At 43.3% G+C, this 18421-nt stretch overlaps 1 long non-coding RNA gene and 1 pseudogene across 4 annotated transcripts in view; both read left to right on the top strand.

Moving 5' to 3' along the window:
- LOC309815095 overlaps positions 1-18421 on the top strand; it is a 61691-nt gene that overhangs the window by 7404 nt on the left and 35866 nt on the right. For all 3 annotated transcript variants that reach the window (XR_014295797.1, XR_014295798.1, XR_014295799.1), the window contains exon 3: positions 13824-13943. This is a non-coding gene — a long non-coding RNA (uncharacterized lncRNA). The remainder of the gene's footprint in view (positions 1-13823; positions 13944-18421) is intronic.
- On the top strand, positions 7454-8167 carry LOC309814777 (large ribosomal subunit protein uL22-like; annotated as a pseudogene). The gene has a single exon. The product of its transcript is annotated as a large ribosomal subunit protein uL22-like (transcript).

Below are 18421 nucleotides of genomic sequence, written 5' to 3'. Positions count from 1 at the left end.
TCACCGCAGCTAGAGAAAGCCCGCGAGCAGCAATGAAGACCCAACACAGCCAAAAATAAATAAATAAATTTATAATAAATAAATAAGTAAATAAATATACTGTGTTTAAAAAAAAATACATTTCAGATGCTACCCTGAGATGGCCTCAGTTTTCCAAAAGGGGATTGTTCATGCCCATAATGCCACCCAAAATCCAATTGCAGAATTTTTATGATATTGGCATTTTAAAGAAAAATCAATGAATTTTCTTCATTGTGTTACTTTTATACTTCAGTTTTAGCAAACTCTTGATTTTCTTTGAAATTAACCTGGTTTTATTTCTTTTGAAATTATACTGATATGCATGAATAAGCATCTCAGTACAAAGAAGAAAGCACTTCTTATGTAATTATAGCACTTCTTATGTAATTATGTAATTTCCTGAACATGCAAATTACATATGGCACCGGCTTCCAGATGAAAGCTCCTCTAGACTGTACACAAATCGACAGGCCTAGAAGGCTCTATGTCTCCCAGTATAAAAATGTTATTTTATTTTATAGTGTTTGCATTTGTTAGGTCACTCTCACATCAGAGTGGGACAAATGTGGCCAGATTCTGGAGGAAACATCACCACTTTGCCTGCCACTGGGAAGTTTAGCTGAGCTAATTAGTGGTCTGTGGTAACCTTCACTGATAGATGGGCAAACCACATGAAGAGACAGCCCAGAGAAACTGAAATGCAAATGCCTACCAATCACTTGAAAAAAGGAGAAATAAGAGTGATGGACACTCTTATATTGCTGGTGTAGACGGGAACAACCTTTCTGGAAAGTCATTTGGCAAATGTATCAAGAGCCTTAAAAAGTTCACGCCTGAGAGCATGGGCTTGGGAGTCACACTGGCCGGGTTAAATTTTGGCCACACTCTCATGGTTTTGAGCACATTGAGCACATTACCCTTTGTGCTTCAGTTTTCTCATCTGTGAAATGGGAATGATAATCTACCTTTTATAGCATTGCTATGAGGATTCAGTGTAGTAACATTACAGTTAATGCTTGGTACATGGCAAACACTCATGAAATGTAGTTACTACAGTAATCCTAAGGAGCTATTGAGAAACAAGGTCAAACATTTATGCACAAAAATATTCATTGTAGTATTGTTTAAAATAAAGGAAACTTGAAAAAAGAAACCCTAAATGTGGAGCAATGGAAAAACTAAGTAAATTATGGTTTACTCAAACAATGGGATATTGTGCTTATCGTGCTTCTATTTTTTAAAAAATTATGTTTACCAAGCTTTCTTAATGACATGAAAAATGTGTTTTGAAACAATGCTAACCAAATAAAATAGAGTAGAAACTAGATAGATCACAATATCTCAACTTTGTGAAAAAATTGAATGGAATTGTTGTTTTAAATACTAATATGTGCCTAAAGAGTACATGTGACCAGAGGGTTAAATCACTGGCTAGGATAGTAGGATTATGGTGATTTTTATTTGCTTCTTTTTGTTTATGCAAGTAGAAATAAGTGTGTGGTGGTCATTATAGAAACTGCTTCCCAATTAATATTTTTTAAAATATTTTTTAAATACATAGAAATAAAGCTTGGAAGAAACTATGTCCAAATGTCAAATGGTGGAATTATTGGGGAACTTTTTTCAATTTCTTTAGGGATATTAGGAAGCAACTAGCTTTCTCTGCCACCGATGAGTAGGAGGTGATTAGGCAGAGAGAAGGAAATGCCTTTTAGTAAGGAAACCAAGTATGAATGAAGGTGCAAAGACAGGATAAGAAAGGAAAGGACTTTTTGGAAGTGGCTGGCAATGACTAGACGTCCCAGAACAGCTACATTAAAAGGACTGTAGCAGTGAATAATGGGAAATAACACCAAAAAAACAGTATATAGGACCAGATCATGAGGAGCCCTGAATCTGAAGGAAGGAATATGAACCTATGGGCACTAGAGAGCCATAGGTGATTTTTATTTTTTAATTTTTTAAAAGTTTCATCTGGTTTGTTTGTTTGTTTGTTTGTTTTTGGCTGCTCCACTCAGCATGTGGGATCTCAGTTCCCAGGCCAGAGATCAAACCCGTGCCCCCTGCAGTGGAAGCATGGAGTCTTAACCACTGGACCGCCAGGGAAGTCCCCATAGATGATTTTTCAACAATAAGTGACACATATGTCGAAAGCCAAACTGAAGGAGTATTAATTTGGCAAAAGTGCACATGGGGTTGAACAGAGTCTTAAGATCGGAGAGGGTTTTTTCTTCATTCTTCCATTTATGTATTTATTCATTCAGCATGCATTGAGCTCCTGCTTTATGCCATGCTCTCTGCAAGGCACCCAGTAAGGCAAGATCCCAGGCCTCAAAGAGTTAACAAACAGTCTGCTGTGAAAACTGGAGAAAGAGAGCAAAGGACACAAAAGTGGGTTCCCTTTTATGAGCAAGCCCTGAAATGGTCATTTCTACCTTCTAGTTTGAATTCTCACCAAAGCCCCGCTATTTATCCTATCTGACCTATGAAGAAACAGAGGCTCAAAAAAGTTAAGCATGGGGTCGTGCTTCTGGTCACACAGCTGATCCCTGGATAATTCCTTCTGTCACATCTTAGGGTAGAGGTCTGTGTCACAGGGAGAGGCCGAATCCTAGGTGGTCAGAGAGGCCCCACAGTGAAGGTGATATTTCAACTTGGACTCTGGTGCATATGTGAGATAGGGCATTTCAGGCCATGCACAGGCATGGGGTCAGTAATGTTAGGACTCCATTACAACCATTTGGGCCCGAGGAAGTAGCACTTGGAATTGGCAGTGAGAATGGAAAAGAAGGGTCAAGGGCAAGAGTCACTGAGGAGAAACTGGCTTCCAGATTTCCAACCTGGGGGGCAACTGTAATTCCTGAAAGAACCAACAGTACCCTGGGGAGGCGAGAACAGATGAGAGGGTCAGACGCTGGCTACGTTCTGGCATGAGTTCCTGGTCTACACCATCACACAGGGGCCCAGGGGAAAGTAAGAAGGAGTAAGAAGGTCTCATTTTTCTAAATAACACCTTAATCAGGTGGAAAGAGAAGTAGGCTTTGTGTTTGTACTGTCACAACCCTCCATTCTGGTTACAGATGGGCTCACATGGTGGGTGGCTGAGGACCCTGGTCTCTGGAGCCCCTACACTGGCCATAACCACACATTCCATTTGCCCTTTGAGACACAATTCAGAGCGGACACAGCATCCTGGCCCCCTTTTGTGATGTACGCGAGAGAAGCTGTTGGAAAAAAACCATTCCAGGACTGGGCTCATTTCAGCCATTTTCTAGGATCCTTTTGATGGCAGGTGACAGAAACCCAGGTGAAAGCAGCTTAAGGAGAATTTATCTAAAGATATAGGAAGGTCTCAAGGAACACAGAAACAGGAATACAGCTGGAGTCCGGGCACACAGAGAACCGTGGATGTGGGCCTGCCTTTTCTTGCCACCTAACCTTCTCCACTGCCTGGTTCAGACTCCATCATCTCCCTCCGCAGATTCTGTTCCTCTAGTCCAGTGGGCAAGAAATGTGGCCTCTGACAATTTACAACCTTTATAACCTACAGAGCCTGGACCCTCCGGGTTTCCGTTTCAAATTTACAAAGAAAGACTGAAAGCACAGCTTGTGTGGAGCTGGCCTTGGACTTCTCAACTAACAGGCATTCACTCCCAGAGGCAGATGGATGGTGTGTGGGTCGTCACATCTCTAGGTCTAATTTCCTTCCTTGGGAAATGGAGATACACTCTCTACCTTGGAGGTTACTACTGTGAAGAGTAAAGAGGATAAAAAGACATCGGTGATATTCAGACTTCCCACCAAGTGCTCCTAAAGGCAAAAAAAGAGGAGACTGGGAATTCCCTGGCAGTCCAGTGGGTAAGGCTCTGCGCTTCCACTGCACAGGGCGTGGGTTTGATCCCTGGTTGGGGAACTGAGAGCCCACATGCCGCGTGGTACAGCCAAAAAATAAAAAATAATAAAAAATAAATAAATAAAAAGGAGACTGACAGCCTGAGGGGTCTCTTGGTGAAGCTGGAAGCAGGACATTGATTTGAGGTCTTGTTTTTAGCATAAAAATGTGTTGGCTATGGGAATTTAGCATATGATAAAACTGACATCTCAAATTAGTAAAGATAAGATAAATTATTTAGTCAGTGATGTCGAGATTGAGTGGGTTGCCAGCTGGGGAAAAAAAAAAGATCCCTCACAGTCTACAGCAGATTAAATTCCCGATGGAAGAAAGATTTAAATGCAAAAAAATGATGTCGTAAAAGTAGTTAGGAAAAGTGCGAAAAACCTTAGCAAAAGAACTCAGAACGTGTCCTCGTGGTCTGCCTCATTCAACACTGCAACTCCATCCCCTAAAGGAGCCCTTGGTACAGAGACAGGACTTAATAAACTTTTCGTGGAAAGAATTAATGAGAGAATATTTCTTAAATCACCTCAGATAGGGGAGAAGCTTTTCTAAAGATGATCTAAAACCCAGGAGCTATAAAAGCAAAGGTAAATTTAGCTACCATATATATGTATAAAACAAAAGGTGAGGGGGGAGGGGAGGGAACCAAACTAATCAAAAGACAAACATACTGGAGGGAAATATTTGCAATTCACATAGCAAAAGGGACCCTTCCTTAATATTTAAAGAAATTCTAAATGTTGATAAGAAAAAAAAGCCAACAATCCAGTAGAAACATGGAGAAATCATATGAAGAAACAGTTCCCAGAATAAGAAATACAAATGGGTCTTGAACATTAAAAAAAAGAAAAGAAAGATACTCAACCTCCTTCATAATTAAAAAAAAAGCAAATAAAAACTCTAATGAGATACAAGTCTTCACCCATCAGATTGGCTAATGTCAGAAAGGTTAAGAACACTGTGTTGTCTGTTGTGCATTGGCTAAAGGATCAGGAAACAGATACTCTGATGTAGTGTAGATTGGGAGCACTCTTCAGAGGGCAAGTGGACCATGCAATATGCCCTGTGACCTACTTTCAGGAATCTCTCCTACAGATATACTGACACATGTACAAATGAAGATTATTCAGGGTTATATTTGTTGTAGTGTTGTTTGCAATAGGAAAATACTGGAAATAATCATCACAGGGCTGGTTAACAAATTCTGGCACATCCATACAATGAAAAACTGTGCAGCTGTTGAAAGAATGAAATAAGTCTCTATGATTTATGAAAAGGTCTCCAAGATGTAGTGTTATCTGAAAAAAGCAAGATGCAGGGCAGTGTGTATTTTATGCTCATTATACTAAACAGCAACAATAACCCACGTACACGGGTACTTACTTGGACTGTGTATGGATGATTTCTTGGAGGATTCCCAAGAATCTGGGCATAGCGGTTGCCTCCTGGGAGTGAAGCTGGGTGGTTGGAGAACAGAGGGGTAAATTTTCATTCTAAACTTTTTTATACTTATCACATTTTGCTTCATGAACATGTATTACCTCTTCAAATAATAAATTAAGAACATGTGTTAATTTAGCATTCTGCTCCGTGCTATTCTATATCCACTATTGATTAATGTGAAAATCATGTTTTACATTACTTACCTCACACTAATTAACTCTCCCTCCCAAGTCTTTGAGTGAAATTAAAATTCTAGAAAGATGTAGCACATTTATCCTGGGACTTTGTCTGCTGGGCATACCAACAAGTGGCCCCTTTCTGAAGAGAACAGAACTTTGCAGAGCGTTTGGCACATTAAGTAGCTGCCCTACAAATGTGAGTTCCTTTCTCTGCAGGAACGGAACTGTTCTGGGACAGGGGCTCCAGGGAACCTCCGCTCCCCTGGCAAGGACAAGAGGCTGATGAGTGTCTTGTGTCCTGATTAGGACCTTGGGAGACCTGGAAATCCAAGGTCATATGGGGTCCACATTCTTCAGCCTAGCCCAGTCCCTGGCACATAGTAAGCACTCAAAAAAATATGTTTCTGGGCTTCCCTGGTGGTGCAGTGGTTGAGAGTCCGCCTGCCGATGCAGGGGACACGGGTTCGTGCCCCGGTCTGGGAGGATCCCACATGCTGCGGAGCGGCTGGGCCCGTGAGCCATGGCCGCTGAGCCTGCGTGTCCGGAGCCTGTGCTCCGCAACGGGAGAGGTCACAACAGTGAGAGGCCCGCGTACCGAAAAAAAAAAAAAAGTTTCTGGAATGAATGAACATACCAAGAGTTAACGGGAATCTCGCCTGAGGGAGTGACAAATGCCATTGGGGAACTTTGGGGAAGTCCCATAAATAGATGACATTTAACCTGGGGCTTTATCTTTTCCATTTTTTATTTTTTTGGCCATGCCATGGGGCATGTGGGATCCTACTTCCCCCACCAGGGATTGAACCGGTACCCCCTGCATTGGAAGCATGAAGCCTTAACCACTGGACCGTCAGGGAAGTCCCTAACCTGGGCCTTTAAGAAGGAATCCCTCACCTGGAGGACAAGGGGGATAAAGCAGGATTTCAGACAGAGAGAACAGCTTACCTTTGGGCATAAGAGCTCACAGAACACCTATCCGCCCTGCTTGGAGCAGCCATCAGATGTTGTCAGTTACCATGGGGTCATCACGTGTGTTGGCGGCTGTCTGACAAAGTGAATTGGGAAAGGTCCAGAAGCTGACAGACAGGAAAGAGAGTAACCAGGTCCCATTCACTTGAAGCCAGAGGAGGCTTTGGGAAGGGAGGCCCTCAGGTGGACCCTCACACACCCCTCCAAAGACTGACTGTGAGATGCTCGCAGCCTATCAGATCCAGGGCCTCGTTCTTAAACCACCCCCTTCATTATATTATTGCCCAGTGAGGGCCACAAAACAGAGGGCCACAATCGCTTATCCAGAATCCAAAACGCTTCGAAAATCCTAAATCGGTTTTTAAAATTTTGTCAACAAAACCCGCCCTGAGCTGATCTGAAGTTACATGTAGACGTAATTCATCACACTCTTATGTGTTCATATGTACGTTTTGCTGTAGAAATATGTGTGATTGATGACAGGATGCTGTTCTAGACCCCACTGAGGGGTTATATAACATATTGTAGGTGCACCATACTACTTTTAGTACTTAAAATCTGGAGAATTCTGAATTCTGAAACACATCTGGCCCCCAAGAGGTTTGCATCGGGATTTGTGGTCTAACATAATCGACCAACACACAAAATGTTTAAAAATAAAAGTAATATAATGTCCTGGGTGTAAAAGAAGAAATAAAAGAATAGAAGTGTATAAAAACAGAATATGTATTTCAACATGTAAATGCTGGGGCAGGACTATACCAGAAGATGGGAGTGGGGGGCGGTGAGTGGTAGACATAGACCCCTCCTGTGGAGGGGGGTTGCCTCTAAAGTGGACTTTGAATGTGGCAATTCAAATAAAATTGATAAAGTTTTATATATTTTTTGCAACTCAAATGCTAGGAGTCCTTTTTGGGTAAGCAGTCTGAGGTGATCTCTAAAAATGGTTCACTATTCACTTGACCCACAGAATCATGCAAATCAAGAGGCTCAGATCTTCGTGTTCACTTTAAGAACACTCGTGAAACTGCCCAGGCCATTCAGGGTATGCATATCTGAAAAACCACCACGTATCTGAAGGATGTGATTTTACAGAAGCAATGTGTGCCAGTCTGTCTTTACAATGGTGGAGTTGGTAGGTGTGCCGAGGCCAAAGAGTGGGGCTGGACACAGGGTCAGTAGCCCAAAAAAAGGGCTGAATTTTTACTGCACATGCTCAAAAATGCAGAGAGTAATGCTGAACTTAAGGGCTTAGATGTAGATTCTCTGGTCATTAAGCATACCCAGGTGAGCAAAGCACCCAAGATGCCACGCAGGACTTACAGAGCTCATGGTCAGATCAACCCATACATGAGCTCTCCCTGCCACACTGAGATGATCCTTCCTGAAAAAGAACAGATTATTCCTAAACCTGAAGAGGAGGTTGCACAGAAGACAAAGATATCCCAGAAGAAACTGAAGAAACAAAAACTTACGGCCCAGGAATAAATGCTGCAGAAAAAAAAAAAAAAGCAAATAAAAGTAAAAGCAAAAAAAAAAAAAATACTAGGAGTGGCATTGCCATGATTTTCCAAAATGGTGAACAACTCTCGGGAAAGTTCCATATAAAAAAAAATACAGTCTCCCTCAATTTACTCAATAGTTGCATTCCTGGAAAATCTGGTGCATATAAAAACCATGCAGAATTACTTTGTGTTCATTTGCAAAACGTAATTAGGTTTTAGGCCCAGATGATTATAATGAGGTTTTTTGCTTACAAGATACGTTTTAATGAGACGTTTGGAAGTGATTCACGATGCAGGGCAGTTCTTTGTTGTGGGTGACTGTCTCACACATGGCAGGGCGCCTCTTGTCCCTGGCTCTACATGTTAAATGTCAGTAGTGTCCCCCAGACGGATCGTTATGACAACCAGAAATGCTTCTCACATTTCCAAAAATCTTAGGGTGGTAACCTTAGGAGGGAACACAACTCACCCCTAACCACCCTCAGAACCACCGAGTGGAGAAGTCGGCAGGGGTTGGCGGATGCGCCAGTGGAGTCCCAGGGCACGCTCCGTCCAGGTGGTGAATCCTGCAGTCAGGTCTGGACTGAGCAGTTTGGATTTGAAGAACCTTGTTTTCCCCAGAATCTAAGGCTCAGGGAAACACAATGGCATTGGGTGTGCCAGCATGGAGCTGTGGCTCTCCAATTGACCAACCTGTGGGATGTTTTGGCCTTGTGCATCGCTTTCCCCTGCCAGTGAGGTGGTGCCTTCTCCAGTGGGTGATGGACCACATGGTACTTGGCTGATCTCAGGTTGGGGCATGTCAGGCAGCCCATGGCGGTGCGCCTTCCTTTAAGACTCATTCTCCAAGTCTCTATGTATCTTAGTGGTTAGGAGTTCAACACAGCAGCATATTCACAATAGCCAAAAGGTGGAGGCAACCTAAGTGTCCTTCCATGGGTGCAGGGACCAAAAAAAATGTGTTCCATACATACAATGGAATATTGTTCAGCCTTAGAAAGGAAGGAAGTTCTGGCACATGCTACAACATGGATGAAACTTGAAGACATCATGCTAAGTGAAATAAGCCAGTCACAAAAAGACAGATACTGTCTGATTCCACTCTCTAGAGAAGTCAAATTCTGAGAGACAGAAAGTGGAATGGTGGTTGCCAGGGGCTGGGGAGAGGGAGGATGGGGAGTTATTGTTGAATGGGGACAGAGTTTCAGTTTTGCAAGATGAAGAGAGTTCTAGAGATGGATGATGGTGATGCTGCACAACAGTGTGAATGCACGTAATGCCACTGTACTGCAGTTAAAAAGGGTTAAGATGGGGTTTCCCTGGTGGCGCAGTGGTTGGGAGTCCGCCTGCCGATGCAGGGGACACGGGTTCGTGCCCCGGTCTGGGAAGATCCCATATACTGCGGAGCGGCTGGGCCTGTGAGCCATGGCCGCTGAGCCTGCGCATCCGGAGCCTGTGCTCCACAACGGGAGAGGCCATAACAGTGAGAGGCCCGCGTACCACAAAAAAAAAAAAAAAAAAAAAAAAAGGTTAAGATGGTAGATTTTATGTTACGTGTATTTTAGCACAAATAAAATTTTAAAAGCAAATAAAGAGGGAAGGTGCTGATGGAAAGACTACGAATCAAGTGTGGGCTCTGCTGTTTACTAGGCTGTTGTGGATCTTGGCCAGGTTAACCTCTCTGAGTCTTAGTCTTCCCATCTGTGAAACGGGGATAATGATGTACTCCCCTAGGGGTGGGGGGGAATTATGAGGGTCACTAACTCGTGTTTGTAAGCCACAGGGCACGCTGTCTGCACTCAGGAAGTGTGGCTGTATCGTGCAGGTGGATTTCACTTATTCACTGCTCCGGAAAGCAGTCTTTCCCCTCAGACACTCTCATAGAAGCATTTGGGACATTTAGCCTAATAGCAAGGTCATATGGACACTAACAAAGCAGAATGACTGGGGACCCAGGACAGTGCGTGTATAAGCTTCCTGGGTCTTCCTGCCTGGGGGTCAGCTTCCTCCCCGCCCACAGTGAAGCATTCTCAACTGTACTTTAGGCAACTTCACTGTATCTAGACAAAGGCCTTCTTAACTGACCCTCCCTCCCAGAGGGACACTTCTCCGTAAGTGTAAAACCTCCAGTATTCTCCTTTAGACTCTTAGGGAGAGTTGATAATTGTTGACAGCAACAAGCATTCATTTTCTTTTGTTTTGATTAAACAATACTTTGATTGGAAAATGCTTCTTGGTGCAGTAATTAATGACCGGCTCGAGCTGCTAACGCCAGAGGTAAAGCAAAAGGCACTTAACTCAGCTAGCATTAGCTACCAGGAAATGTTAGACCTGCAGGGTAATCCCTGCTGGTACAAACTCTAAAATGGGGAGGAAGAAAAAGAGAAAAAAAAAAAACCTAAGCAATTTCTTCTTGTGCAATGAAAAGTTTAAAAATGGAGTGTTGTGTTGCCATAGACAAAATTCCTGGCTCTGGGCTGTCCTCCATGCCTGCATCCAGCCGCACAGCAATTAGACACGGTTTTCAGCAGGGCAGCTGAGCCTCCCAAGTACCTATAATGAATATCTGCAGCTCCAGGCTCCCGCGGAAATCCTCAAGCCTTCACTTGTCACTATAATTTCCTTGGGAAGTGTTTCTAATTACATATTTCTTGCTGCCTGCTCCAGGTCAAGTCTTCTTGTATACAATATTCGAATTACATAAAACCACAAAACAGTGAGAGCGACCCTGGAGTGGTCCAAATTGCTATGTAGTTGCTTTTAACTTAGTAGTTAAGCATTACTGGGTGTAATAGGGCATCGTTTGCATGAGCAAAAATAACTTTAAAGGAACGTGCCTCATTCTTTTTAAATCTCTGTAGAGGTCAGACCCATTTCAGTAAGACATTTATATAATAACAGAATTCCCAACTCCAACACATGGACCGTTTAACTATTATAGCAGGGTCTTTGTCAAGAAGAACTTAATTCTTTTGTATTATCTCCTGGGACCTGCCATTTAGGGAACTTCTGGCAGTTTAGTTCCCTGGAGGGGGACTGTTAGTTTAGGTAGTTCTCCAAGATGTAAGACAACCTTCACCCACTAATTCTTAGAGAAAACTGAAGTCAAATGAATCTCAATCCAGATGCTACTGTATGGATGTTAAGTTTTCTTTGGAGTTGAGTAAATTGGAGGATACTTCAGCTCTTGAAGAAGAGGCAAAAATGGTTTTCTAAAAGGGTGGGTTGGCTAGGGTTGCGGGTTCCCCCCCTTACAGGGGAGGGGTCTAAGTCCACCACCCTCTCTACCTTGCCTTGTGTTATGGAAGATTGAGCACCTGCAGGACCCAGAGTTACTGACTACCTGATCGTCTTGGTGGGCCTGAGGAGTTGTGCTCAGCTGAGCCCCCAGTCAGTGCCCACTGGGGGAGGGCCGGTTCTGGCCCTGGCTTGCAGCTGATGCTGATGCAAGAACATGTTCCAACCCCATTCCCTAAGGAGTTTCAGCAGAAAGTGGCAGCCCTGCAAGAAACAGCATTTGCTCTAGGCTTGCTTCTGCCCACTGGCTCCTCCTTCCAATCTCTAAATGTTGAGGCCTAGGGTTCAGTCCGGGACCTCTTCTCTCTGTCTTCACTCAGTTCCTAAGTGATGTCATCCAATTACGAGGCCCTGAATCAATACCATCTGTAGCAGATTGTGTTTTCCAGAGTTGGCCACAACAATATCTCCATCCCATATGCTCTTCTACAATGTGGTCTTCACACTCTTTCCATGGAGAGAAGGGATCTATATCCACCACCCTCCCCATCCCACCTTGAATCTTGGCAAGCTCTAGCTCTCTGGTAGCCCAGAGGATGAGGTGGAAACGATGCTGCATGACTTCCAAGGCTAAGTTAGGAAAGCCGATGCAGCTTCCACCTTGTTCACTGGTACACTCACTTTTGGAGCCCTGAGCTGCCATGTAAGTAGTCCAGCTACCCCAAGGAAGCCCAAGCCACATGGAGAAGCCACTCTAAATGTTCCAGTTGACAGCCCCTGCTGAGGTCCCAGTGAATAGCCAGCCTCAACTGCCCGATTTGTGAGTGAAGACACTTCCTGGTGATTCTAGCCCCAGTCATGTTGCTTCAAACCCTTGAGTCTTCCAAGCTCAGACCCAAAATTTGTAGAGTAGAAACTAAACATTCCTGCTGTGCCCTGCCCTGAATTTCGAACCCACAAATTGGTGGGTAAATGAAATAGCTGGGTTTTTTTGTTTTGTTTTTGTTTTTGTTTTTGTTTTGGCAGTACGCGGGCCTCTCACTGTTGTGGCCTCTCCTGTTGCGGAGCACAGGCTCCGGACACGCAGGCTCAGTGGCCATGGCTCACGGGCCCAGCCGCTCTGCGGCATGTGGGATCTTCCTGGACCGGGACATGAACCCATGTCCCCTGCATCGGCAGGCGGACTCTCAACCACTGCGCCACCAGGGAAGCCCTGAAGTAGCTGTTTTAAGCTAAGTTTTGGGGTCATTTCTTATACAGCAGTACTATCTGGAACACCATCTGTATGCCAATGACTCCCGAGTTTATATCTCCAGCTTAGGGCCTCTCTCTGAGCTCTAGACTCACATATCCCACTGTTGATTTAGCTTTTTCACTTGGATGTCAAACAGGCTTCTCATAGAACATGCCTCAGATCCAACTATTGACCTACCCTGCCCTGCAAAGCTACCCTTCCCTCAGGTGTCCTCATGTCAATAAATGACACTGTCACTTCCCTGAAACCCAATTGCTCAGACTCAAAATCTAGACATAGTCAGTGACTTTTCTCTTTCTCTCCCAACTCCCATCTGATCCATCAGCAAATCCCATCAGCTCTACTTTCAGAACATTTCCCAGATAGGATTACTTCTCACCTACTCTACTGGTATAACCCAAACCCAAACTGCATCTTCTCTGTCCTGGATTATTGCTCTAGCCTCCTAACTGGCCTCCCTGCTTCCACTCCTGGCCTGTAGTCCTCACCTCCATCAAGTCTCCAGAAGGCACAATAAACATCTCAAGATGTAAATCACAGCAGGAGCCTCGACGACTCCTTATTCACTCATCTGATTGTTGACCAGGAATCTAGCTGGGGCTGTAGTTGAGAACACTCACATCCAGCCTCTCCATGTGGTCTGCACTTCCTCATAATATGGTGGCTGGGTTCAGAGACCAAGTGTCCCAAGAGAGAGAAGGAGAGCCAGCTAGGAGTGCATCTAGGATTTGGCCTTGAGCGTCATGTAGCAGCACTTCTATCACATTCTACTGGCTGAGGCAGTTATGAAGGTCCACCCAAGTACAGAGGCAGGGAACACAGACTCCACTTTTCCATGAAGGCTGTTAGGGTCACACTCTAAGAGGAGCATATATAATGGGATATACATTGGTGCGGCCATCCTTGGGAAGTATAATCTGCCACACTGTTCAAGAAGATTTAACTACATAAGAAAGAAAACCGTACACCAAAAAATTCCATAAGCATAATGTAAATGCAAAAGACAGTATAAAGAAATGCTAACTCTTTTTCCTAAGCCCCTCACTGAGCCCCTTCTCTAGGCTTTGTGGGTTGATTACAGGCATATTTGGCTGGTTAACATTTTATTTATTTTTAATTTTTTTTGGCCACGCCACGCAGCTTGTGGGATCTTAGTTCCCTGACTAGGGATTGAACCTGGGCCCTCTGCAGTGAAAGCGCGGAGTCCTAACCACTGGACCACCAGGGAATTCCCCCCCCCCCCCGCTTTTTTTGTGTTAATACTGCGGAGGGAAATTGAGTCTAATGTGCCTGCTTCCTCTTTTCTCTGAGGGCAGGAAGAAGAGAATGATGTCTCCTTCATCTCAACCTATAAGGCTCGCTTCAAATGATACTTTCTCCACAGACCCTCCCTGACTTCCACTGTGTGAACACTGAGTTTTTCCCCATCTCACAAGGTACTTATACTTTCTTCCTTGTATTTCAGTTATTCATCTGTCTCTTTTAAATCTTACCTCTCTTTAATTCCTCCAGGGTATACTGAACTATAAGTTTCTCAAGGGATAGGGACTTTTTTTGGATTTATCACTGTTGCTTTTCTGCCTTGGTCTTTTCACTGTTCACATGTGTTAATTATGCAGTATGTGCTTGTGGAATTCATGAAGAAGCAGTTGTGTCCAGTGTCTGTCTCATCTATATTTAATAATCCTGGAATGTAGTAGGTGCTCAATTAAAACATGTTTTTGGTGAATGGATTGTGATCTACTAAATACAGGACAATTTAAGGGGGAAGTAAGCATAAGAGCTGGTCCCAGCCTTCAGTTACTATTTATACCTTGCCCAACAATGAAAAAGCTATCACAAGGTAGGGCATGATTATGATTTTTTGACAAAAGTCTGTGGGACTTAGAGAAAGCTTTTCTAAACCTATATAGCCAAAGTCAGAAAACATAAAGGAGAAGACTGATTGTTTCTACTGCATAAAAATGAAACACTGTACATTAAAAAAAATCATAAATACAAGTAAGGCAAATGGAAAGCCAGGAAAAACGTGTCAGTATATTAACAAAACGTTACTATCTTTAATATTGGAAGAGGTCTTCTATGTCAGTAAGAAAAAGACAAACATTTTTTAGTTAGGGAAAGAATATAAATACTCAAAACAAAAAGAAAAATATAAATGGTTAATAAACAGAAGAAAAAAACCCTTTAACCTCATTAGCAATCGTAGAAATTCATAGGAAAACCACACTGAAATAACATTTTTCTTTTATCAAATTGGCAAACTATTTTTGTTAAGATAATCTGCAATATTGGCAAGATTAGGAAGACTGAAAATTGATGTTTAAAATGGACATGGTTTGTAATCCAGCATTTCAACATCCCCAATTTATGCCAAAGAATTTATTGCTGAGGTTTGCCAAGATCTGTACACAAAGACACTTCATGAAGTACTGATTTTAATAGCCGAAAATTGGGATTAATGTCCAGCAATTGGGATTAAATTGGTTAAATAAATCATAGCACCACCCTGTGATACAACATTATATAGCCATTTCAAGTGCTGATATGAAATAATATTTAATGAAGTGGGAACATATTCATGTTACATAGTTAATTTAAAGTTTCAATTTATCAAGCAAATGTAGAGTCATTTTCTTTTTCATCACATATATTTCCATAATCAAAAACATGCATAGAAGCCTAGAAAGATTTACATAAAAAATTTTAGGATTCTGTGATTTTATTTTTTCTCACCGCTTTTTTGTGTTTTTAAACTTTCTAGGGAATTCTCTGGTGGTCCAGTGGTTAGGACTCTGTGCTTCCATTGCAGGGGGCACGGGTTTGATCCCTGGTCGGGGAACTAAGATCCCGCAAGTAATGCAAGCTGTGTGGTGTGACCAAAAACAAAACAAAGCAAAACAACTTTCTACAGTAACATTCTCTTCTATCCAGGAAAAAAAATACCATTATTTCTTTTAAGTGGTGTGGAAGTTGCCCCTGCAGTATAGGTGGGAATGCCAGTTCTGGCTATTTCCTTTGAAAATATCTCTAGGTGCCATGGGTACACATTTACAGGAGCCCATTTTCTCCTGAGAGTAGAGTGAGGGTGGGAGGAATTTTGGTGAATGTTTGTACTTGCAGCTTGTCCTGGAGTAAATCTTTAAGACTGTGGGAATAGGTGCTTCGCGCTCTGTTGAGGTGGCGAATGTATGTCAGGTTTCCTGTCCTTCGGTCTCCGTCACGTGCAAGGATCTGTGAGTGGAGGGGTTTCATTAATCTGAATGCATCTGCAACCCCATCAGGAGCATTTCAGTTTCATGGGCAAGTGGTTTGCTTTATTTGCTTTATTTGCTCCTGAAGAAAATAAAGGGATGATACAATTAGTTCTGTCCCCCGCACGTGGGGGTGGAGCTTAAGTGAACTACAACATTCTGTGGCAAAGTAAACATGAAATGGGCGTGAGAAGTTGGATAGCAAGAGGAAAGCAAAGTTTACTGATTTTCTCCTTTATTTGGCTCTCAGGTTTACGAGGATACACAAAAGTCGCACAAAGAAATCTGATGGGAATCGTCTCTAAAACTAAAAAATAACATCACCACTGATTCATCCTTCATGAATCCCTCTGACTCTATTTCCAAATATAAGCTCTATATAAAACCACCCCGTTTCACTTTGGAGACCACTAAAACAAGTGACTATTATAGGACAGAAAAAAAGAAGATGTTTTAATAATATGTGTGTTCAGATGCTTGCATCAAATGTTAAAAACCCATCAATTCACAATGCAGAATACCACCTGCCCACAGGTACAAACAAAAACGTTTCCTTTGCTCCAAGGGATCTTTTTTCCATTTTATTATTGCTAGTATAAGAGATCAGGAAATGTCTTAAAATGCACAAGTGGTTTTGCTGACTTTTTATGTGGTTTCTTTTGAATTCAGGAAGCTTTGAATGACATAAATGAGCTCTGTACAGATGTTTCTAGAAGGCTTATGGCTCATCTCTGAGGTTCCCAGAGAGTGGTCGGCCCCACATCACACCTCATGGGACCCCATGGCCCATGACAATGAAATCAAAGGAGGCTGTAATTTTCTCTCAGCCTTCTTTGGGCTTGAAAACTGGAAACAGTACAGAAGACCATACATTCAATGACACATCAGATTGGCATCTTGCCTGTGCCAGCAGCCATGCCCACGAGCTGTCATGGTGTGGTGTGTTACAGTCCTTGACCTGCTGGAGTTTATAGCTGGGGGTGAGAATGGAGCCAGGGAGGGGACATTAATTTAATAGGCTTCTGGGTGTTTCCATTCTTATTTCACTCTTGGACAAGCCGAAGAAGGAAATGGTTTTCAGCAACCTCTATGATAAAACTATTTGCTTATTCAACTGAGTTATCTCTAAAAAATGTTAAAGGACAGTTTAATAATCACTGTCCCCCAACTGTCTCTCTCTAAATATAGTTCACATATATGAACCATGAATCTCTCTCTTCCTTTCCTCCACATTCTCCCCGAGTTTCCCCCAAACTGGCCTACTTTAGCTCTTTTCTCCTCTCCTTTTTCTCATCTTTTTTCCAATGGTTTTTTCCTTCTTCTTCTCTAGCAACTCTCTGTTCTTCCCCATGTAAATCAAACCAGCCTACCTTGGCCATTCTCATGTTCCTCCCTAACTCGAACACCACACACAAAGGCCCAGAGTCTCCCGGGAAAGGTAGAATTCTCTTAATCGGTGTGATAACTCCAAGTATTAGATACTATTAACTCACCGGACAGATGAGAAACCCGGACATAGAGAGGGCAAGTAACTTAGCCAGGGCTGTGCAGCCCTCGAGCAGCAGAGCCAGCCTTCAAAATTCCTCATTCCAAAGCTTGGGCTGTTTCCAAAGTACAAGCGGAGGTCCTCAGGGAGGGCTCCGGGTGGATGAGGAACAGAATTAAGTCATATTTACCGACAGCCACATCCTCTTAGATTCACGGAGCGGCTTCCATGCCCAGGACAGGAAATAGCCCTTCTCCCAGGAAGCCCCCCGTGGTGTGTGTCTCAGGCGACACACACATTGTGGAAAAAAAGCATTTTTGTTCTCAGAGGCGTGTATCTGCACAGCGCCAGGGGACCACTCACACTGTTTTCCCATGAATGGTGCCCCCTGGAGTTGTGTGAGGGCTCGGCCTTAGCCGCACAGTTGCTTTATTTCTCACGTTGCTTTTTTTTGGAGGTCTTGAGGGGAAGGACTGTGACATCTGCTCTTGGAATGTTTCCAGCCCTGCTGAGGTTCAAAGCCCACATCTGTTCCAGGGTCTTTCACTTCTGGTTCCTCTCAGTTCTCACTGATACTTCGGGCGGGGACCGATAACCTAAGCTTAAAATTCACGTTGTCTTAAGAGCCTAGAAGAGGCAACTCGTGTAGTTGGAAGTATTTGAAAGACTCTGAGAAAAACGTATCCCAAAATGTATGTGTGAATATACATTCTCTAGAAGTTACTGTCGTGTAAAGTTCAGAAATAACCACTTTTAGGTGAGAATCTATGAGTCATTTTGGTGAACGTGGGGTGGGGGAGGGGAAGAACAGGAAGGGAGGAGACTTCAAGTTTTCTGTAGAAATAATTCGAGGGTAGGGGCATCTTCTCTCCCTTCGTCCCCCTTAGGTAGGTTTTCTGACTTTGCTGGGCCCATTAGAGTCTGAACTCCGCTTTCCTGTGGCCGAAGGGTCACGGCAGTTTCCTAGCTGAAACTCCTGGGAGCTGGTGACCAATGGGAAGACCAGCAACAGTGAGAAAAGCAGCCTCGATCTGTGGACCAAGGGCAGCTTTAAATGAGTGAAATTCCCTGTACTTGGGGTTTGAATAAGCCTGTGCGTCCTAACCCATTTTTGGTACCTGTATTTGATCTGCTTTTAGCATGATGACCAATCAACAGACAATTGGCTCACAAG

Source organism: Mesoplodon mirus, assembly GCF_964341445.2.
Source record: "Mesoplodon mirus genome assembly, chromosome: 13".
Taxonomy (NCBI): Eukaryota; Metazoa; Chordata; class Mammalia; order Artiodactyla; family Ziphiidae; genus Mesoplodon; species Mesoplodon mirus.
This window is presented reverse-complemented; position numbering and strand designations above follow the sequence as displayed.